Here is a 24141-nt window from a genome sequence, read left to right on the forward strand (position 1 = left end):
AAACGATCTCAAAAGATCGTGAAGGTCTTTATCATTTGTCAGGTCTAATCCTCTGTGACGGAAGACAGCTGACAGCATACTCTTGTATCCTTTTATTGTGGGCACTGCTAGTTTGTCCACATTTCTCAAATGCAGGAGAGAAACTCAGCGATTTGGTTCACAGAAGTCGTGGAGGAGGAAATACCTTTCTTCCTACACCATCTCCTGAAGACAGCCCACTTCGACTGATAAACTGCTCGAGAGGAGCTCTTCTCGCATTGGCAATAGCCTCTGCCACTGATCTGAAAAACTCTCGCTCTGGCCAACTTCTTGATAGTCTGAACGCAGTCAGACTCAGAGCGGAGAGGTTTCCGTGGTACCTCTCGAAGTGGGGCTGTTTGAGAAGATCGGCTCTCTCTGGCAGGGTTCTCGGGAAGTCTACCAGAAGAGACATGACCTCCGTGAACCAATCGCTTGAGGGCCAAAAGGCGGGGGGGCGATCAGAGTCATTCTCGCTCCTGGCGACGCCGCAAACTTCCTTGTTACCTCTCCTAAGAGTTTGAACGGGGGAAAGGCGTAAACATCCATCCCCGTCCAGTCCCATAGGATGGCATCCACCGCTATTGCTTCCGGGTCGAGAACTGGAGAGCAATAAATCGGAAGCCTCTTCGTTTTCGAGGTTGCGAAGAGGTCGACTAGCGGCCGTCCCCACAACTTCCATAGCTCTTGACAAACTTCTAGATGTAGGGTCCATTCTGTGGGAAGCATCTGATGTTGACGGCTTAAAAGATCCGCTCGAACATTTTGTTATTCCTGAAATGAACCTTGTTAGGATCACTATGTTCGAGCTTTCGCCCATAGAAGGATGTCTCTCGCTATCATGAACAGTGATCGAGAGTGTGTCCCCCCCTGCTTTTTGATGTAAGCGAGAGCCGTAGTGTTGTCCGAGTTGATCTGGACAACTCGGCCCACCAATCTTTCTTCGAAGAACTGAAGAGCCAACCGAATAGCCTCCAACTCTTTTAAGTTTATGTGCCAGGACCTCTGTTCCCCTCTCCAGAGGCCTGACACTTCCTCCTTTCCTAGTGTTGCTCCCCAGCCCACCATGGAGGCGTCTGAGAACAACACTAGGTTTGGTGGGCTCAAAAAGGTTGAGGACATTCTTTTTGTCTTTCCAGTTTTCTGCCATAAAAAACTGGAGGCCTGAGGTGCAACCTCCCAGGGAAACAAACTTCTCCAGTGAAGAAATGGTTCCCAGCAGACTCATCCATTCCTTCGCCGAGCATGTTTCTTTCCCTAAGAAGGCTGACACTTTCTCTAAGAATCTCTGCTGACGTTCCTTTGATGGAAAAAGCTTGAAAAAAGCCGCTGAATCCATCTGAATCCCCAGATACACGATGGACTGCGTGGGATCAGATGGGACTTCTCGTAATTCACTATAAGGGTAGGCCCAGGGCCTTCGTCAGCTGCAATGTCGTCTGAAGGTCCTCCAGGCACCTTGACTTCGAAGACGACTTGATTAGCCAGTCGTCCAGGTAAAGCGAGACTCTTATCTTCGATAGGTGAAGCCATTTCGCTACATTCCGCATGAGGAAAGTAAAAACCATCGGCGCCGTACTCAGACCGAAGCACAGAGCCCTGAACTGGAAGACCTGCCCTTTTAAGACGAACCTCAGGAACTTCCTTGATTGAGGATGGATCGGGACGTGGAAATAAGCGTCTTGTAGGCCAATGACACCATCCAATCCCCTGGTCTCAAGGCCCCCTAGCACAGACTGAGAAGTTTCCATCCTGAATTTTTCTTTCTTTACAAAAATGTTCAGTCTGCTGACGTCTAGGACAGGTCTCCATCCCCCAGACTGCTTCGGAACCAGGAATAACCTGTTGTAGAAGCCTGGGGAATCCAGCATTAGGACTTCTTCTACGGCCTTCTTTTCCAACATTTGATCTAGAAGGTCGAGTAAGATCTGTTGTTTCTCTGACTGGTATGCGGGCGACAGGTCTATCGGCTTCATGCTCAAAGGAGGCGCAGAGAGGAAAGGGATCTTGTATCCTCTCTCGATCACATCTAGGGTCCAGGTGTCCGCCCCTATCGTCCTCCATGCCTGAGCAAATAAGGTGAGTCTCGCACCTACAGGTGCCTGAAGGGCAGAAACGTCAATTTTTTCCCTTCTTGATAGAAGAGATCTTACCTCTAAAGGACCCCCTTCCTCTCGAAGAACCTCTAGAGGAAGGTGCTCCACGAAAAGGCTTAAATTTCTTCTTGGGTGCTGGAGCTGTTGAAGTAGAAGCCTGAGGAGTAGGTCGTCTGGAAGATTGAGTCAAGAGGTCCCTTGTTGCTTTCTCTTGCAAGTTTACCGACAGATCCTTAATCATGGACTGCGGAAATAGGTGCGTAAAGAAGGGGGCGAATAATAACTCCGCTTTCTGAGCGGGAGAAACTGCTTTCGCCGCAAAGCTACAATAGAGAGCTCTCTTCTTTAGCAGACCTGTAGCAAAATGAGATGCTAACTCATCAGAGCCATCCCTTACTGCTCTATCCATACAAGCTAATACACTCGAAAGCTCTTCCAGCGAAATCGAGTCTTGACTCCTCGATTGTACATCCAAAGCCTCGAGGCACCAATCTAAAAAGTTAAACACCTCTAGCGTCTTAAATAACCCCTTGAGGTGATGATCTGTCTCCGTCATTGTCCAGGAAACCTTAGCCGATGACAAATAAGACCTCCTTGGAGCGTCCACCAAATTGGCGAAATCTCCTTGAGAAGAAGACGGTGCTTTCAATCCTGCCTCTTCTCCTGTTTCGTACCAGATCCCCGCTCTCCCTTTCAGTCTAGATGGAGGAAGTGCAAACGAAGTCTTCCCTTTAACCTTCCTTGAATCCATCCAATCCTGGACTCTCTTAAACGCTCTCTTCGCAGAGAGCGAAGTGACCATCTTAACGAAGCCAGGAGCCTTCCTGGCCTTCGATGAGGCAAATTGTGAAGGTGGAGAGCAAGGAACGGGCGCTTGAAAATTGTCTGGGAACAATTTCTTAAGTAAATCCGTCAAAGTCTTATAGTCTGAAGACGCAGACGCATTTGGTTCGTCATCATCCGTAGGGCAGAGATCACTAGAAGAATCCTTCTCTCGGTCATCAGCGCCCTTCAAAGATCGCGATGACTTCGACACTTTAACATGTGAAATATCCTGACGCTTCGGACTCAACTGTTGATCGTCCTGGCAAGCGTCCCGATATGTAAGGCGCCGCGCATTCTGAGAAGCGTCCTGCTGAGCGTCCTGATGTGTAGGACGCCATGCGTCCTGAACAGCATCAGCTCGAGCGTCTGCCTTGACGTCCTGATGTGTAGGACGCCGTGCGTCCTGAACAGCGTCAGCTCGAGCGTCTTGGCGAGCGTCCCGCGCGTCTTGAAAAGCGTCTTCTCGAGCGTCCTGGTAAGCGCTTCGTTGCTTAAGATGCCGAGCGTGATTATCATCATGCAAAGCTTGAACTTCCGTTATGGATCCTTGAGCGTTCTCGGCCTTTTGACAAAGACGCCGGCCGCCTGTGCGACAACTCACGTCTCTGTCAAATTCGTCTCTCCTAGACGCCCTTTCATGAGGAACGTAATCACGTTCTCTAATGCGTCGGCTACTAGGAGGAGACTCAAAGGCCGAAAAACGCGAGGGAGCCGGGGACTGCCTAGTCCTCTTAACAGGCAGCCACCTATCCTTCCTCCGATGACTAGTTTCTGCCTCCTTTCTCTCAAAATAGGAAGCTAACTGTTTCTGCATTTCCCAAAGCATTTTTCCTTGATGGGGAAAAGAAGGAAAATCTCGATCAGGAGAAGGACTCATCCTGTGCGAGGAAGATGGGCGAGGGGATGCCCTTTCCTTCAACTCAGGAACATGCTTAGAGCGACTTGGACGCTCCAGAAAGAGTCCTCCCCTGAGAAGTCTTGTTCCTTTTCTGTGGCGGAAAAGCTTCAAAATCTTCAGGTGATGAATCTACGTACTGATCAGAAGGACGTGAAGCGTCCTCTTCTCTGAAACCTCTCTTAAGAGGGCGACAAGGGCGACGGCCGCCTGTGCGACACCTTGCGCCCCTGCCGCTCTCCGCCCCCTGAAGAGGTTCTTTCCGAGCGTCCCAACCTCGGGCGAGGAGAGGAAGTCTTCGGAAGAAGAGAAGCACTCTTTAAGTATCCGTAGCCCGTGCACGAACACCGGCAGCCTGAGATTCGTCCTCAGTTTCTGCCGAAGGGACGTCAGACCGGTCATTAGATCCCGTAACCCTCCTTCGGCTTTCGGCTTGCCCTCTCCCTAAGGCCTGGGAGTCCGGCAGGGGCCTAGGCCTAGAGGCATTATGGGACTGATCTGACACCCCCTCCACAACACTAGATGCACTAACACTTTTATTGCAATTCATATTTGATTGTAGAGCAATCACTTTAGATTCCAAGGCGCGAATCGACTCCATGATCGTAGATAATACGCTTCCTTCTGCAGACACTTCCTGATTGTTCGGAGGCAATACAACAGGATTAGATTGAATTACATCTACAGGAGGATTTAATGGAGATACAATTCTACCTTGATTTCTATTCACAGAATCACTCCTAGAGGAAGACCTCCTGATTCTATCACGCTCAACTTTCTCACGTAAGAATCATATGCCTTCCATTCAATTTCAGTCAATTGCTCACACTCGATGCATCTATCATTCAACATACATACATGACTACGACATTTCGAGCACACCGAATGAGGGTCTACCGAAGCTTTCGGCAACCTCACCTTACATTCCTGTACCTTACACACCCTGAAGCTAGCAGAGCTAGATCCAGACATCGTAATCAAAGAAAAGTCAAAGCCAAATCCAAATCAAATCCACTATCACGTATGCCAAGCCAACAGCCAAATCAAAAACCAAAGTCAATCAGAATACTCAAGTTAGCACAAGAGGTTTCAAAATCCTAGGCGGAGGTCTGTAAACAGTTGTTTACCGACCGGCGACAGAGAAAAATCTGAATAGAAAATGGGAATGATTCCTGATATCCGCCTCCCAGCGGCGGGAATGGGTACTAACCACCTGGCCGCCCACTGCGTGTGCCGGGAGTTTTGAAATTCTGTCGGACGTCGGAGAATACAGCTATATATATATCTGAGAGGTAAGTTTCATGAACAAACTAAAATTTACGAAACACATTAACAAAACTAACACTTAACTTTACAAAAAACTAAAATTAAATCTTAAAAAAAATTTTCTTTTTTTTATTTTTAAAATGTTATTGTTATAATACAATTAAGTTTGTTCATACTTACCTGGCAGATATATATATAGCTGTATTCTCCGAAGTCCGACAGAATTTCAAAATTCGCGGCACACGCAGTGGGCGGCCAGGTGGTAGTACCCATTCCCGCCGCTGGGAGGCGGATATCAGGAACTATTCCCATTTTCTATTCATATTTTATCAGTGCCACTGTCTCCTGAGGGGAGGTGGGTGGGCACTTTAATTATATATAACTGCCAGGTAAGTATGAACAAACTTAATTGTATTATAACTATAACATTTTGTTCATGAAACTTACCTGACAGATATATATATAGCTGAATCCCACCTTCGGATGGTGGGAAGAGACAGAATAGGATTTTTGGGAAACTAAATTAAGTAGATGATATCCATCTTGGTTCCTCACCTGTTAGCATAGCCGACTTCGTGATTACTGTCACCAAAGTCTGCTTCTGCGTTACTAGAGTTGCCAGCGAGGTAGAGACCTGTAATGCTGGTGCGCTCTAGATGATCTGTCAACGGGGGCGTGACCACAATGTGACTAGACCATATGACCATACTTCTGAGGGCAACGAAGCTAAAACCACCACCTGACCTAACCTATCAAAGTTAGTTCCATAACTTCTAGGCTAAAGAAAAGGAACGCGCCTCAAGCGACCAACCCTTCAAAGTTAAAAGCACACCTATCCCTTTTCTATAGGATAGGATTCGTGTTGCTTGCTGCCCCCAATAATATATCTACGGATATGTATGGTCCTAGCGACTTACAGATCTCAAATGTCGTCTTCACATCCCGTCGGGAGTGTGAAGCGAACACAGAGTTGCTTCGCTAAAGCGTGGCACTCAGGATGTTACTGAGTGTCATGCTCTGTTGAAATGCTTCCGAGGCCGCGCCCTCACCTCTTGAGCATTCATATTAAGAAAAAATCTCAAATCTTTATGCAAACATAATGAATGAGACTTCTTAAAAGAACTCCTTGCCAGGGTGTTCTTGGACATGAACCAGTCTGGTCTTTTACGGAACACCGCAGATTGTCCGTTGACCTAGACTTTCTATAGTTTTATCAAGATAAAACTTGAGAGACCCGACAGGGCACAGGACTCTCTAATGCTCTTGCCCAATAATTTGTGCCATACCCTTGGTCTCCAAGCCTTCGGGTCAAGGGTTAGACAGGTTTTCGTTCTTATCAAGAACGGAAGGCTTAGAGGACAGACCGCATTATGTCCTTTAAAGCTAAAACCTCTGATGATGGCTAAAACCTCACTAACCCTCTTTGCCGTGGCTAGAGCGGTTAGAATGTTAGCCTTTCTGGTCACGTGTATTAAGTTCGCAGAAAGGATAGGTTCGAAATGCTTTTGGCATCAGAAACTCAGACTACGTCTAAGTTCCATGCCGGAACCTGCGATCCAGAGAATTTCAAGATCTCCCCAGACCTCAAAGATCGTGAAGCTTTGTTGTTTGACAGAACCGAATCTCTGAGCCTAGAGGCCGTCAACAACATATTTGCATATTCTACAATAGTTAGGACTTCTAGCTTATCTCATACTTCATACGGAAAGATAGAACCATAAAGAAATTCACAGAGGTCGAGGTGGAGGAACAGTCATTTCCCTTCACTATCTCCAGAAACGGCCCCCTCCGATTGAACACTGAAAATAGGCAGCACTGCTTTGCCTTGGCCAAGAGACTGCCATTAATCTTGAAGATCTTATCGCTTCTCGATAGTCTGAACGCCTTCAGACTCAGAGAGGAGAGATATTAGATACTTCACTAAGTGACGATGTTAGATTACACCGATTCTCTCGGGAAGGGTCTTTGGACAATTCTCTGAATTACCTGACCTCTGTGAATCCAACCTCTTAGAGGCCAACATGTGGCGACTAAAGCTAATCCTCTAGGATCATGAATAAGGGAACAACTTAAGAGGAAGCTCCTTCTTCTTCAATATTACGAAAAACTTAATGAAAGGACGCCCTCAGTCTCTCCTCAACTTTCGACATACTTCTAAGTGAGGATTACTCAGACGTCAGTAGTTGTTGCCTTCGATCGAGAAGACCCGCACGGACGTGCACTAGTTTAACAAACCTCTTGAGGATTGTTACGTTCCGTGCCCAAGCCCATAACCAACTCGCTCTTCTTGAGCTATGAGAGAGCTGAGAAATTATCCGAGATGATTTGGGCCACTCGATCCAAACTCACCCTTCGAGGAACTGGAGAGCCGACCAATTTGGCTTCCAATTCTTTCAAACAATGTGCCAGAACATCTGTTCCTCTGTTCGGATGTCTGGCACCCTCTCGCTATCACCCGAGGTAATCCTCAAGCCGTTGAGAGAAAATTAGAATTATTACTAGATCTTTGATGTTATTCCAATTTCTTCGTGAGGAAAAATTGTAGAGGTCTGAATTGCTGTTTATTCAGGGAAAACAAGCTTCTCCAGCGAGGAAATGGTCCCCAGCAAACTCATCCATTCCCTCACCCAGCCTGCTTCCTTCCCTAAATAAGGCTGCGCTTTGCATAAGCAGGAGAGCATTATTATAGTGCTATGCCGCGGTAGATTCGTACAGAATTCTGTTACCGTGCGGTAAACCCGCACCGAACAAGTATAAGAGATATCTTGTTGAAATTTTCTAAGTAAACGGAAGGCATGTTCATTCATGATTACTAGAAATTTCCTCAACCCGAGGCTAAAATCCATGATTGTAGGGCAGAGAGACGGCTTATTCAGCCATTCCCGCAAGGGAGAGAGACGTAACCAACCGCGCATGTCACCGAGCTAGCCGGTACTGCGTAGATCACAGTAACAGCAGCCTTGTTCATCGTCTCGCACTATCTGCCTGAGTTGCCAGCTACTCCTTTTACGAAGGGATAGGTATGAAATTATCGAGCAAAAGGAAACTCTCAAGCAGGCATATTTAAACGAAACAAAATTCGCTAAATACAGAAGCTGAGTTGGTGTTGTCGTAACAATACCTGAAGAGTTGTTCTTACTCCGAAAACTCTTGGAAGGTTGAAGGGAGTGTCAATTAAATACATTAGAACAACAGTTCTTTCGGCTTCTATCCGCAGAGGTAAATACGATATGCGTATATGACTTGACCCATGCGTTAGCAAAATGACGCAAAGGACGCAAACTTATCAGCTTGCTTTTTCAAAGTAAAGCGAACGTTACATAACGTATACGGAGCGCCATGAGGAGAAGAGACGAATACTGAGTTGCTCCTCCAAAAGGTGGAATCTAGAATGTCCTTGATTACCAAATTCTTTTGGAATGCTAGCGAGGTTGAAACAGCTCTAACTTCATGAGCGTTCACTCGCAGGAGGCTCAAATCACTCTTCTGGCAAGATGAATGAGCCTCCTTAATATGTCCCTTAGGAAAAGAGCCAGTGCATTCTTCGAAAAGGGTAAATGTGGTCTCTTCCTGAGCACCATACATTACCCGAAGGACCTCTTACTTCCTTCGTTTATGTAAATAAAATTCGAGAGCCCTGACAGGGCACAGGACTCTTTCATCCTCTCGTGACGAGAGAGAGGACGTGAAGCGTCCTCTTCTCTAAAGCTTCTTTAGGGGGCGCGAGTCCTTCCGAGAGCTCCAACTCCTGTGTGGGGAGGACGCCTCGGAGGACGAGAAGCAATCCTTCAAGATTCGTGCACGTGCTCGATCTTCGGCAGCCTGGGAAGCGACAACAGGACCTGCCGAAAGGAAGCCAGATCAGCATGAAAAACCCGTAACCCTCCTTCGGCTTTTGACATGCCCTCTCCCTGGTTTCCTGGGAGTCCGACAGAGGTTTAGGCCTAGAGGCGTTATGGGGCCGATCTGACGTTCCCTCCTGACGAGAGAGAGGACGTGAAGCGTCCTCTTCTCTAAAGCCTTCTTTTAGAGGGCGCGAGTCCTTCCGAGAAGCTCCAACCCTTGCCCTTGCGGGGCGGGGAGGACGGACCTCGGAGGTACGAGAAGCAAATCCTTCAAGATTCGTGCACGTGCACGATCTTAGCAGCCTGGGAAGCGTCAACAGGTCCTGCCGAAGGGACGCCAGATCGGTGGGGAGCCCCGTAAACCCTCTTGCGGCTTTCGACATGCCCTCTCCCTGAGTCCTGGGAGTCCGACAGAGGTCCAGGCCTAGAGGCATTATGGGGCTGATCTGACGCCCCCTCCACAACACAAGGGGCACTACACTTCACAACACTGATTGGAGAGCGAGCACTTTAGTCTAAGATTACTTGATGTAATCTTCTAGCAAAATAAAATCTACAGGAGGTTAGAAGGTTCATTATTTCTAACTTCTGTTTACTGTGGAGGAAAACTCCTGATTCTAACACGCTCTAAAATGCGTACATGAACCTCAACTTCTTCCGTAATCAGTCACACATTACACTAATTACATTGAACTTATGCAAAGAAAACATGTAAACGTCATATATACTAAGCGAGTGTCTACCGAAAGTTCCGGTAGCCTCACCTTACCCCATGCAGACAACAAAGTCTGAAACTAGGCTAACTAGCTTCAGACATCAAATGCAATGAAAAAATTTACGATAGCGTATGCCTAGCCACAAATCCAAGTCAATAATCGAAAGAATAATTAGGATACTTAAGCGGCTAATGAAGTTTCAAAATCCTAGGCGGAGGTCTGTAAACAGTTGTTTACCGACCGGCGACAGAAAAAATATGAATAGAAAAATGGGAATAGTTCCTGAATATCCCCGATCCCATGCGGCGGGAATGGGTACTACCACCTGGCCGCCCACTGCGTGTGCCGCGAATTTTGAAATTCTGTCGGACTTCGGAGAATACAGCTATATATATATCTGTCAGGTAAGTTTCATGAACAAATTTTTTTTTTTACTGTTTTATACTTTACGTAGTTTTTTTTTTTTTTTTTTTTAAACAAAATTTCAACTTCATCACCACTTTCAACTTTCTGTTTTTTAGTATCACTTGGTTCTTCCTTTTTGCTTACTCCTGCTAATACCAAAGGCCTTTTTAAAAAAATAACTATCCAAGGAAGATTGCTTCTGCATACTTTTCACAATGTTCCTGAAACAACTCAGGCAAACGTCATCGAACTGCGCAAGCATACGACCTGTGAGAGCCTTTTCGAGGTGTCTTTTTTCTATGAATGATTGCACTTTATGAAAAGCGGCTTTGTCACAGGGTTGTCCTCCTCCTCCTCGCCGCTGCTAGAGAACTCCTCTTGAACGACGTTATGTTGCATGGCCTCCAACTCCTTCAGGTCATCTGTCTTAAGTTCCTCTTGGTGCTCCTTGAGAAGGTCATTGATGTCGTCCTCGTCGACGACTAGCCCCATGGACTTGCCGAGTGCAACGATCTCATCAAGATCTGGTTGCAAAACAGTTTCAGGATCGTCAACTGTTTCTGAATCTGCAGCACCAGCTTCGCCCACGTCGAATCCCTCGAAGTCTCGGGCAGATACGGTATCAGACCAGAGTTTCCTCCACGAGGAATTCAAGGTTCGCCTCGAAACCTCCTGCCAAGCTTGGTCGATGAATCAGATGCATATGATGATGTCGAAATGCTCTTTCCAAAATTCACGCAAGGTGAGGTTTGTGGTATCGGTGATGTCGAAACATCTCTTGAAAAGATGTTTCGCATACAACTTCTTAAAAGTTCGATATCACTTGCTGGTCCATGGGCTGGAGGAGAGGGGTGGTGTAAGGCGGAAGATAAAGAACCTTGATGAAGGAATACTCCGCTAGGATATCTTCCTCGAGGCCAGGAGGGTGGGGAGGGGCATTGTCCAACACCAGCAGACATTTCAGAGGGAGGCGCTTCTCTTCCAAAAATTTCTTCACTGTCGGGCCGAAACACAGATTTATCCACTCGGTGAACAAAAGCTTCATTACCCAGGCTTTCGCATTAGCCCTCCACATCACTGGAAGCTTCTCCTTAAGCACTTTGTGGGCCTTGAAGGCTCGAGGAGTCTCGGAATGATAGACCAGTAGGGGCTTCACCTTGCAATCCCCACTGGCGTTCGAACAAAGTGCGAGCGTACCTTGCAATCCCCACTGGCGTTCGAACAAAGTGCGAGCGTAAGCCTGTCTTTCATAGGCTTATGCCTGGGTAGCTTCTTCTCTTCCTCCGTGATGTACGTCCGACGAGGCATTTTTTTCCAAAAAACGCCAGTCTCATCACAGTTGAAGACTTGCTGAGAACTGTAGCCTTCCTTGGTCACCATATCGTCGAATGTTTTTTTAAAGGCTTCGGCCGCTTTCGTGTCCCGAGCTGGCAGCCTCCCCATGCCGCACCACCGAATGGATACCAGTCCGTTTACGGAATTTCTCGAACCACCCAAGCGAAGCCTTGAACTCTGGGGTTGGCGTTGATGTCGTCTTCGGCCTGGGCAATCAAATCGCCGAAAATAGCGCTGGCCTTGTGGCAGATTGCCGTCTCCGTTATCGTATCGCCAGCGATTTCTTTGTCTTTTATCCAGACAAGCAGCAGCCATTCCATCTCGTCGTGCACGTGGGTACTCTTGCTGGACAAAATAGTGACACCCTTGGAAGGTGTAGCTGCTTTGATGACATCCTTCTGCTTAAGGATGGTGCCTATTGTCGACTGACTTCGGCTGTATTCCTTGGCGATCACACTCAATCGCATACCAGCTTCATACTTCTTGATAATCTCCATCTTTGTCTCCAAAGAGAGCATTCTCTTCTTTCCGTGAATTTCAACTTTCTTGGGACCCGTGACTACGTATATGTATACTGTACGTAAATTACGTATAAGTAAAGTTCTCACACACCACGATAAAGTACGTACACTGCAACGAAATCACTAACAAATTTACGTTAATAAACAAAATCGTTAGACTGAACGAATACCGCGTGCGTACGATAACGATGCTGGTACCGAGCGGCCGAGGCATGCAGCTACGTAGTAAGATGCATGATGGGAAGGATGCTGACCAATAGGAGAGGATCTCATGGCGGTGACTAGCATCAGGAACCAATGGGAGAGCAGGAGGATAGTGGCGAGTCTACTCAGTTGGCGGCGCACGAGTTTCAAAATTGTTATCAGTGGTCCAGGCGAATCTCGGACTTTCCAGCAACAACCTTTCCTACCTTCAAAAATATTCGTATGTAGAGCCATAAAATTTTTCGTGTTAGCTTTCATATCTCGAGTTTTTCGTAAGTTGAGCCTTTCGTATCTCAAGGTACTACTGTAGTTTCCTTAGTATTTGGGTTGCTTATTAAAAAATTGAGTTATTTTTTGGGGGTCGACAGAAAATGTGTAAATACCAACTATACAGGAAATCTCATTACTGGATTGTTATAGCCTGGTATACGGACAATCTCAAAGATTTTAGCATGTAAGTGTGAGCAAATGATACCATCCTTTTTTTACATATAAAAAACTATACTGATACAATTAAACAAGATATTAGCAACAAATTACATAACATCAAACATGAATGACAATTCTTAAACTGAATTAAATATGGAACTTGGACCAAAGGGGACCTATCAGGTCACTCAGTGCTGAAATGGAAACTGACAGTAAAAGGTTTGAAAGGTGTAACAGGAGGAAAACCTCAGTTGCACTGTGAAGAAATTGTTAGTAGAGTGGAAAGTAAAATGTTAGAAAGAGAATATGAAAGGAGGTACAGTAAAAGGAATGAAAAGGGTTGGACCTACGGACCGAAGGCACGCTGCAAAGAACAATTAATGCCTACAGTGCAATGCTTGAGGTGCACTGACGGCACTACCTCCCGACGGGGGATAATACTTACACATAGGTACTACAAATTGATACACTAATTTCACTTATTTCCCCGGTTTTGTGTAAGTCTTATAACCAGTTTGGAGGGTAGGTAAACACATACCAATTGACAACACTGATAGACAATTGAAGAGCGCAAGACGCCGCAAAATGCCGCAAAGAATGTTGTAGTCCCCTTGAATAAGTACGAACAAGTACTGGTTAGAGGTCAGGTTTAAGATTGTTGTAATGAAAGTGCGGCAGCGTCTATGGGTACAAGTGGTGTGAAGATTTAGCACAGGAAATGGTTAGTTTGTTTGACACAAGCGACTCCGCAAACATCGAGATGGCGTCAATCTTCTAAACTTTTTGATTTGTAAGTAAAAATTTCGAAAGTGTTTTGGGGTAGTGTGCACTGCGTTGGCCACAGTTTTCATTACCCTCTGTTTAAATCTTAAAATAATGGCCTTAATTTCTAACTTTGGAGAAAATACTTACTTCGAAAGGAGAGTAGAGGTCTTGAGTTCCTGTTATCACCACCAACAACTCATGACTGATGACCATCTCCGGTGTCAGGACGTGTTAAAGTACTTTTTCGGAGGGTGGCCAAAACTGCGGTAGTTGTGGAGTTGGCCAGTCCACTTGGTTGTTTACCCTATGACCTTAGGTATAACTACAATGAAGAGTACCCGTCACTACCTATAGGGAGTTACAGGGCTAATACCGTTATGACCTTAGGTATGGGCCCTTATATTACCTAGGCCATTACATAGTAATAGATACTTTCTACACCTAGACATAGACTTTACATGTGCTTTCACACCGTCATACCTTTCATGTGTTTGTTTGTTTTTGTTTGTATGGCGTTTTTACGTTGCATGGAACCTATAGAGGTTATTCAGCAACGGGACCAATGACTTTACAGGCCTTCCGAACCACGTCGAGTGAGAACTTTTCTGACCCCTCAAGTGAATGACCGAGAATCGAACTCACAACCACCCAAGTGCCAAGCAAAGACCATACCAACCACGCCACTGATAAGAGGCGCTCATTACCGTTCGTGTGAATACACAAACACCAGCATTGCATATGTTGAGAAGAACTGTAGCTACCTACTCCTTGCTTTTTAACACGCATGAATATATCCTAAAATAACAGGCTAACCTCTTGAAATGACAATTTGTCGAAAATTGCATTTTTCCTAACTATACAAACCTGAGGTCCTTTAACAATAGGAAGTAGCTAGCGGCAGCTGGAACGGTCGTAAGCTTCGAACAAGGGGAGAACGGTAGTTAACTGCTTGTCCGACAGTAGGTAAACAAATCACTTTTGCTTTTGGCCCATGCAAAATACGCAGAGTGAGGGGTGGCATGAGGAGGGACTATATGTAAAGGACCTCAGGTTTGTATAGTTAGGAAAAATGCAATTTTCGACAAATTGTCATTTGTTCCGATACGTAATACAAACCATCGGTCCTTTAACAATAGGAAGACTCACTTCTTGGTGGGAGGAATCTGAGTCTTTTGATGAACAGACTGGTGTTCGTCCATCCCTGGAATGCCTCCCTGGTCGTAAGAGCGAGGGAGGGATCCAAGCCTCTGTCCGATTGATCGGGGTGTGCACCGCAGGATCAATGGTCAGACCTCTGGGCCGAGTACTAAGAGAGAGGCAAGCGTATCTCTTCGTACCAGCAAGCAAGAACTTGTTCCTGTTTGCAAGAGGCAACATAAAGTATGGGTTGTCTCAAGCTGGCATCCACTTCCTCCCCCTTGTTGGAGGAAGTGGTGGATATATGCTCCTATCCCTAGTGAAAGGGATAGGATGGGGCTCTGTTGAGTAGCTCACCTGCATCTTGTCCTTATCCAGCAGGGTGACGACCGTGTCCCTCTAACCACAGGTAGAGGGGAAGAAAAAGATGGGAAGAGGAGCCAGTCACACTCTCATTCACTCATCCATTCTTACGGTCACACCAGGACTCGATGCTGTTCAGCCTGCGAGGGTCTGGGTTCGCTACACAACGTGTTGAGCAGCCACCACGGGTCCCAAGGAAAAAGATCCAAGGACCTGTGGGCAATATCCCGAAGGTAGAAGGAAGGGCATGTGGTCTGGTTGGACCAGACCCCTGCCTTCAGTACCTGCGCCACGGAGAAGTTCTTGCGGACAAGGCAGCATCTCCTTCGCATCGAAGGCGGTGAAGTCCATTAGGGAGGGGATTGTGAACGACTCGAACCAATCGTCAGGGACCGAAGGGTTCTGAGTCTTCGCTACGAAGTTCGGTACGAAATCGAGCGTCGCGGATCCCCATCCCCTGGATGCTTGACTTCGCAGGAGAAGTCATGCAGTTCCTAAGAGGAAAAGAAGGAAATAGTCGCATGCCTATCCCTCTTCTCTACTTCGGTGATGTCCAGTACCCATACTGGTCTGTCCGTTTGCCACGAAGTCTCTCGCATCCTCCTATCCCCATGCAGCGAAGTTCTCGGTAGTGGATAGGACACCGACACTCCATGGTGGGTGTCAATGGTATGGGTACTGTGACAAGCTATTAAAACAAAGTAATGATTGCTCTGTAACAACCGAACTAAGTCAACAGCGTAGTTCGTAACTGACTCGGGCGCTCTGACAGCTGCCGACTGACTGCGTTCGGTAGGAGGCGAGTTGTCAAAGCATCCGAGTAAGTCACGTGACCATCGCCTTTAAAGGGTTATGCCGAGAGACCAAACAAATAATGTATTTGTTTGTCACCAATGCCGGACAGCGAGGTGATGATTCTCTTAAGGCATGTGCCCAACAGGCGAAAGTCAATTGCCTTCTAGAGACCGAGGTCCCTGAAGGTAAAACATCTCATGGTTGTTGAATCTCAGCTAAGGAGAAACAACACTATGTACCGTTGAAGACGAAGGTAGATATTGAATGCAACCTACGTCTTCACAGATGAATCGAGAGGAGGATTCTCAAGATTCATAACCTGTGCTTACAAATGACTGAAAACGCTAACCGCTATTTCATTGCTGTCCGGTGAGAAGTCGTAGTTGCAATGAAAGCGGGGCGTTCTTCAGTAATGAAAACACAGGGGAAAGCCGCCTGAAGAACTGCTTCTCATGGGCTGAACATTTGGAAGTAGAGCTGTCAGGTCGGAGAGTAGGCGATGTCTTCTGACACATCTTGTAATTCGGGTTGAACAATGAACAATTGTACACCTACGAATACGAGATATTTTGAAGACAAACTCAGATGTCTGCAAAATCATTCGCATTATCGCAGTGCGATGCAGCGGGAGACTAGTACAGACTTCTGTTACCGTGCGGTAAACAGAAAGATGAAAGAGTCCAAGAGATATCTCTGTTGAAAATTCTCGCAATGTCGAAGGCGATGGAATCTAGCGTCACAGCAGTAGATGGTCCTTCATTATTGCGAGAATCCCCGTTAATCAGAGACCTAAGTCCATGATTGTTGGGCAGAGATACGGTTCGGTAGTCAATCAAAGCAGGGGAGAGAGAGACATACATGACCGTGAATCTCGGAGGCCCAGCTGATACTGAGCTGCTATCAGGCAGTTCAATACGCAGTAGTTGAGCCTGAGCTCTCGCTGACTCGTCATCCTGAGTTGCCAGGTAATCCATTATTCCACGAAGGAATGCGTTCGGCTAAAACTACCGAGCATAAAAGATATGCTCGAGCAATTATATTTAGGCGAAACGAATTTCGGTAAATATAAAAGTTGAAATGGTGTTGTCGTGACAAAACCATAAGTATATAAAATTGAAACTGAAAACTCCTGGGAGGTTGCAGGCAACCCCGAGTTGCAGTTCAATTAGAATACTTCTCTTATAAGTCGCAATCCGTAGATTAACTAGGATATGCGCCTACCCCTCGGACAATTCAACTGCTTAGTAGAATCATGTCGCGAGGTTAATATACGTAGTATATTTGTAGGATTCTGAACAACGATCTCCATCCTAAATTCTTTCCTTCAAGAAAACAAAATAAGGATTGGAGATCGACCACCTTCGATCTCTATCAAAGAGAGTGAAGGAGAAGTCTTCCTCGAAGGAAAGCTTCAATGGTGAACAGAATACTAAGACGATAGTTCAAGCCAAACTGGATATTCCCGTCCGATCTTCTCTATTCCAGGTTGGTCGCCTACTGTGAGATAGTTTCTTTCAGCAGCAGTCTTCTTCCCAATGCTAGAAATTCCAGGAATTCGAGCATAGGCGAGGTTCCCGATTATCGTGTAACATATCGGGGATTCTCGTCTCGCTCACTTTGGACCGTGGTCTCGCGTAAGTGTTTGGAGATCGTAAAAAACTCGAACACTCTGAATGCGCTAGAAATTCCGTAGAATTCTAAGCAGTCTGCGAAACCCCCACCGAATTCGTCAAACGATATCGGCTGGTGGTCCTCTCGATTCCCGTAGAAATCGAGAATGGGGCAGGATTCCTCCTCAACGACCGGGGCTTACGTCAGGTAGGACCCGAAGGTCCCCCGGTAGCGCAGTCCCGAACGTGGGATCCTACAGAGAAATCTCTGTAGGATCCCTCCCCTTTCCCTCGTAGCCGTAAGGAGAGAGTGAATGGTGGAGGAATTGGATACTCGCTCGCCTTCCCAGTGGAACTAGCAGTTGGAGAAGAGTAGGAGCAGCCATCGCCTTGCGGCGATGGCCTCTCAGAGTCTGGGAAAACGTATCGTCAGGAGAAAACTAACTCTCACTGTAGGTAAGGGTCTGCCGCCACTGTGAACGTCGTCTGGGTGGGGCTGATCGACACCTGACAGGAGAGAGCCGATACCGTCCTCCGACTCATTCCAGTCCTCGTCGAGGTCGAAACCTCTCAGGAGGACCAAAGGAGTATTTAAATACGGTGTCCGAAGACACGTAGAAACGCCGCTGTCGCAGTAGAGTAGGTGGAAGTAGCTTGATCGACCGGCCAGAACTGAGAGAGCCTTCTTGTCCGGAGACGAGAGACTCTGGTTCGAGACAGAATCGTTAAGCTCTGATCGCGGCAGACCCACCGTCGGTTTGGGTTCCCTCTCGGGCCCCAAAACGACTCGAGCAGAGACGTGGCTCTGCTGGTGGGAGCGGCAATCCTTCCGCAAGGTCATTATGCTGACGAATCAGCTTAATGACTTCTGCAAATTCCTCTGTATCTCGGGAGTAACCGCGTCTTGCGGAGTAGGACCGTCCAGTCCTTCCAACAAGAACAGATCCCGAGATACTCCTCCTTCAGAAGGAGGAACAGCGGCAGACCCCTGACGGTCGCCTCCAGCTACTTGCGCGTATGTCCTGGTCGGTCCTAGAACCGTGCCTGGTCCATACGGCGTCATAGCGGGATCGCGAGCGGCGCACCTCTCGCGATCCTCATAGGTACCTCGCTCCTCCCGGTGTAGCCCGAGGAGGTTGAAGGTACAGGAGAGGGAGACCTAACGCTCCCCCCTAGCTCGCTGGCAGGACCAGCGTGCTTGGAGGGCTGCTGCTGATCGTCAACCCGTGGTGGCGATCGAACAGCAGGCCTAGCCTTGCCGCTCGCCTGGGGCGAGAGGCTCGGCTGAGAACGTCGACGCTGATCTCTAGCGTCAGGCGAGCTGTTGCTGGTTACCGTCTCCGCCCGGTCCCGATGGGAGCGGCGTCAGGTGACCTGCTAGGCTCGCTGTCGCGGTGAGACCGGCGAGCGTCCTCTCGGCGCGTCGAGCCGCTGGTACCAGCCGTGGCTGGTACCGACGGCCGCGGGGACCCCTTCCTCGCCTCAACCCGTGGCTGGTCAGCGACCATCACGTCAACCCGAGCAGCCAGCTGGTCGCTGCGAGAGCGTCCACTGGCCTGGCGAGAGTCGTCTGCACGACACTCGCCAGTCTTCTGCTCCGCGCTTCGGTCTTGGCGGCGAGCGAGCTCGGGTGTCAAGACTTTGGCTGGACGGTCTCCTGCGGGAGACCGTCCACTCGGTACTTCTCGCTAACGAGAAGCCGAGGCGGATCCTGGTTTAGCGGCAGAACCGCTAGAACCAGGCAAGGAAGTGCCAGCCGAAGCTGGTACTCCTCTGGTCCCGTCTTCTTCTCCTTGGTAGAAAGAAAAGACGGGCCCTGTTTCCCGAGGGAGCAGGAGGACCAGCAGAAGAGCTCCCCGAATCGCCGGAGCGAGACGGGCCCTTAGAAGGTCCCGAAGGAGCCTTCTTAGGGGGGAAAACCCGGGTTACCAGCTGGTCGCTGCAAGAGCGGCCGCTGGCCTAGCAAGAGTCATCTGAGCGTCTCTCACCAGCCTTCTGCTCCGTGCCGCGTCTTGGCGCCGAGCGAACTCTGGCGCCGAAACTTGGCTGCACGGTCTCCCGAGGGAGAACGTACACTCAGGATCTCTCGCGAACGAGAGACCGAGCCGGAACCTGGCGTAGCGGCATCGCCGCTAGCACCAGGCGAGGAAGTACCAGAGCTAACCGATACTCCTCTGGTCCCGTCTATCTCTTCCTTACGGAAGGGGAGACGGGCCCCGCTCCCGAAGGAGCAGGAGGACCAGCAGAAGGACCCCCCGTCCCACCGGGGTGGGACGGGCCCTTAGAAGTTCCCGAAGGAGACTTCTTAGGGGGGAAGGCAGCCTTCTTCTTCTTCGGCTTATGGGCCTTAGAAGTCGAAGGGGAAGAGGCAGCAGCAGACGATGAAGACGAAGATGACAGCTTCCTCTTCTCCTCTTCCTCGTCAGCTCACGCAGGACAGTCGTCAGGTCCTCCATCCAGGCCGGAGCCGGGGCTATTGCCGAAGCAACACGGCCCGACTGCACCTGTCCGGAAGGACCTGGGACTGGGGAAGACAACACCGTGGGCAGGACCAGCATGGACAGGCTCAGGAACCAGGAGCGACAGGAACAGCAACCAGCTCAGGAGCGGCAGGAACAGCGGCAGCGGTAGACCCAGAAGGGACAGCCAAGCCAACAGCGGGAATCACATCAGCGGCAGGTACGGCAGGCCCAGCGATCGCCTCGTAGAATCATCGGCAGCCAGCGGAACCTGGGTACTGGCGGCCGGTCCAGGGGCGAGCTGCTGGAACACCGGAAGTCTGGGGCAGGCAACACGAAGAAAACAGGCGGCGGCGGCAACACCCCCTCGGTACGGCGGCGGCCCTAGAAGCGGCAGACGGCGTCACCGACACAGCATGGGGAGTGTAGACCAGGAGGGGGGGGGAGCAGCATAAGCGGCCGTGGTAGTAGTGGAGACCGCCCCAGACCTCGCTAGACGCTGCAGCAGCCCGTGGATGCTAGGCACGCCCTGCCGCCGCGCCGCGGTGGTCCATACCCGTCCAAGGTCGTCTCCCACGGATGTAGCACCTGCGGTAACATAGATAGATTAGTAAGAGGGGTTTCCTCACGCACGGGGGGAAGACATGCCCCACCCCGAACGCAAGGAAGACCCCAAATACAAAATACAACGAAGAAGCTGAGCGGGGGGCAGGAAGGAAGACGAAGAATCGGATACCAAGGGAGTCGCGGGAGAGCTTTCCGACGACTTCCTGGCAGACCTTCGCTTCCCCTACCCCCGCACCGCAGTGAAAAGTAATATGAAAATGAAACAGAATACTGCCCTTGCGATTCACTTCATAGAACTTAAAGGGGAAAGATCAATTCCCCCCGGGTAAGAACGGAAACTTGATCCAAATAATATGATGCTATCATAAAATATATATGAAAATGAAACAGAATACTGCACTTGCGATTTCACTTTCACATATAAATCGTAAGGATCAATTCCCGGGTAAGAACGAAAATTGATCCAAATTAAATTCATGCAAATAAATAAATGAAAATGAAAAGAATATTGCAATTGCGAATCCACTTTCATTGCATTCTATTACACAAAATAAAAGGCTCGTGCCGAGCGCAATCACACTCTCGGTAACGAACGCACAGGGCAAAAATATAATGAAAAGAGTACTTACATTTTTCAATTACACACTTTCGCCCAAAATACATGACTCTGCGCGAGCGCGCCCGCCCTCGGCACCGAGACATAATCCAAGGGTTCAATTCATGAAAGAGAGGAAATCGCCGCATCTACGGCGATAGCTCCATGTTGGTTCATAATTAAGTAATGAAAATGAAAACAGTGTACTTACAGTTTCATTTTCAAGTCAAACAAACCATTAGTAGAAAACACAATATAAACAAAGCATACGACGATGAAGCGGGCAGAGAGCGATGACGAACACGTCCTTCACACCCGCGGCCGAAAGCAAAAGTGATTTGTTTACCTCCCAGTCGCGCGGCGCGCGACTGTCGGACAAGCAGTTAACTACCGTTCTCCCCTTGTTTGAAGCTTACGACCGTTCCAGCTGCCGCTAGCTACTTCCTATTGTTAAAGGACCGATGGTTTGTATTACGTATCGGAACAAATGTGCCTTCAAATGCTAGACCAAAAGACTCGAGTCTGACAAAGCAGAATTAATGAAAGCAAAATATAGGCTACTACCTATAGTAGGTAGATAATCACAAACCCCTAACTCTATAATCGACAGGTTCAAGCACAAAGACGAAGATACCAAAGACACTTCACAAGTTACTTAGCATAATGAACACCTAGATTAAATATACTTACAATCAGATCCTGTTTTAGGAAAATCTTCCTGTGTCCGAGAAAGGAGGGTCGAATACGACAGTCCCACAAGCACAACACCACTCAGTCACGCTGCCGCATTCAAGCATGTACACTAGTGTTGCCACGCCACTAATCGCGTTTTCCCCCTACACCAGGGGTTAATTTTCCCCTACTTTCCCCCTACACACCTATTGCAACAATAGGATAAAAAGTATTACAATTTTATTTAAACTCAATAATGAAAATAAAAATAAATATTCTAAATTTTAGGTACAGAAAAATGAACACGGTAAAACATGTATGAAAATTTAATGCAATTATAGCAAATGTAAGTAAATGATAAATTATTACAATATAACATGATTAATCACCACGAATTAGTCACAGAACTTTAAAGAGGAGAAATTAGATTTTATAAGAAAAATTATGAAAATGATAAACATACATTGAATTTATAATAAATGTACATAATTATATAGATTAATTGCAAAATTCATGGATGTAACAACTGTTGCTATTGTCTTTGATCAATGAGGAAGGAAAATGGGTCTCTACTCAAGTAAGCTATGAAAATGCATTTATATCAAATCTAAATAAATGTCTGATTATTCTAATAGAAAAGAGCATTATGTTACACTAACAAATCCTTCAATCACTTAGAATTTAATTAATTTCACTTTCTATGGTTTTGAAAGTAACGAATTTGCAATGGCAATTGAGATATTGAATGTTTTTTGTAAAAGCATTCAATTCTTTAATCCCAAAGTCATCCTTTAGTTCAATTGACAATCAATAGCTGATTAGTAGTCACTCCTTTAGCAAAACATATATGAGACTCCGATGTCGTTTGACCGACAAGTTCCGATTATCTCGTCACCAATTCCTTATCACATACATTGCCATAAGCCTTTCCGTCAAGTTTCAGTTACTCCAGGTCTGATTACATTAGTCCCATAACAATGTCTATCACAATCCTTAACAGGAACTGGGCCTGGCTAGCCTGAAGCTAAATCGAGATTCAAAATCACAAATATGGTATTGGTAGGTCGTGTTTCCCACTGTTGCCACGCTTAGTGGGATTCCCGTACGGTAGGGGAAATCTGGTTTTCGTAGCGGTGGATCCTGGTGTGTACGGGAAACCTACGGGGAAAATAAAAACAAATAGAAATTATATTATCATTATAAATAGAAACCGTGAAAAATATTAAACAGACCAAGATTACAATGGTAGTGCTAAAAACTTGGTATTTGCTAATTTTAGGGACATCGTGTTTCAGGATGTTCCTAAAATTAGCAAATACCAAGTTTTTAGCACTACCATTGTAATCTTGGTCTGTTTAATATTTTTCACGAATTCTATTTATATTAAAAATATAATTTCTATTTGTTTTTATTTTCCCCGTAGGTTTCTCGTACACTCCAGGATCTACCCCTACGAACACCAGATTTCCCCCACTGAACGGGAATCCCGCTAAGCATGGCAACAGTGGGAAACACGACCTACCACCAAGGATCCTAGGCAACGAAACGACGCCGTCTGTGAGAATGAATGAAACACTACATACATTACCACCTGTTAACTAATGAACGTACGTTATCATGAGAAGTGTAGTCACATAAAACAAAATATTTAATAAAAAAATATATCTAAATTTCCCTTACAACAACCAAGTAATTTATCGGCATCCAGAAAAAGTAATGATGTGAAATAGTTGTGTTTATAAGGGTCCTTTTATTTTTATGGAACTTTTATTTTATCAACATCCTGAAGGGTAGGTATACATCCAGTTTCATTTGGAAACATTTGCATTATTTATGCATATTCATATTCTGTATGCCATTTTGCAACCTAATATATAGCATCCAAAATAGCATCAACCTAATAAATTTGTAAACCTTGCACATTCAGTTGTAAAATTCAGCTAATTTTTCACCGGAAATACTGCAGCCTTTCGCAGTTTCCATTTAAGCATCCTAAACAGATTCACCCTATTAAGAAGGTGGGACACTTATATATTAAACGTTAAAGGCGTCTATATCCTTAGGTGACCACCCTGCTAGCATTTTCCCTAATTGCATCCGGGGCACAATTATTGGCAATTTGGCAGTTTCCCCAATCTGAGCTGTGGTGGGGTAATAGAAGACGAGTCGGTGGGGATGGTCTGGTTGTCCCTAGCTTTATTGATGGCTTTTAGCAACGTGCCCGCTTTCTCCAGTAAACTGGCCATAAGTAGGCCTCCGGTTGAGGATGACAGCCCAGATGTTGCTGTAGGCGACTGAGCCACATTTCCTCGCCATTTCAACTTCCTTAGGTCTTTTGTCATTATCAAGTTCTGAGAGCGTAAGCAGGGACTCTAGTTCATCTCACGAAGTCACGATGCCGTCATTATTGTATCCCGCAGTTTTCAGCAGACAGCAGGTCGAGGATTCGTTGGGCCCAGGTGGGCGGTGGCAGGGAGAACTCAGACTGGTATAGGATGAAATCCTCTCTATCTGCAAGTCAAGCTAACGCGCAATCTGAAGGAAATAGCTATTGAGATTGACTTTAGGACACAGATAAAGATGGATGTTTGCCTGAAGGGTCGGTTTGTGTGCACTAATTTGA

General features: G+C 47.0%; 1 long non-coding RNA gene across 3 annotated transcripts in view; it reads right to left on the reverse strand.

The window, feature by feature from the left end:
- The window catches only part of LOC135213512 (uncharacterized), a 96310-nt gene extending 74601 nt beyond the window's left edge, over window positions 1-21709 (reverse strand). For 2 of the 3 annotated variants that reach the window (XR_010314148.1, XR_010314146.1), the window contains exon 1: window positions 21537-21709. This is a non-coding gene — a long non-coding RNA (uncharacterized LOC135213512). The remainder of the gene's footprint in view (window positions 1-21536) is intronic. The other variant, XR_010314147.1, reaches the window with a different exon arrangement.
- Between the last annotated feature and the right edge of the window lie 2432 nt (window positions 21710-24141).

This window comes from Macrobrachium nipponense, chromosome 43 (genome assembly GCF_015104395.2).
Source record: "Macrobrachium nipponense isolate FS-2020 chromosome 43, ASM1510439v2, whole genome shotgun sequence".
Lineage (NCBI taxonomy): Eukaryota > Metazoa > Arthropoda > Malacostraca > Decapoda > Palaemonidae > Macrobrachium > Macrobrachium nipponense.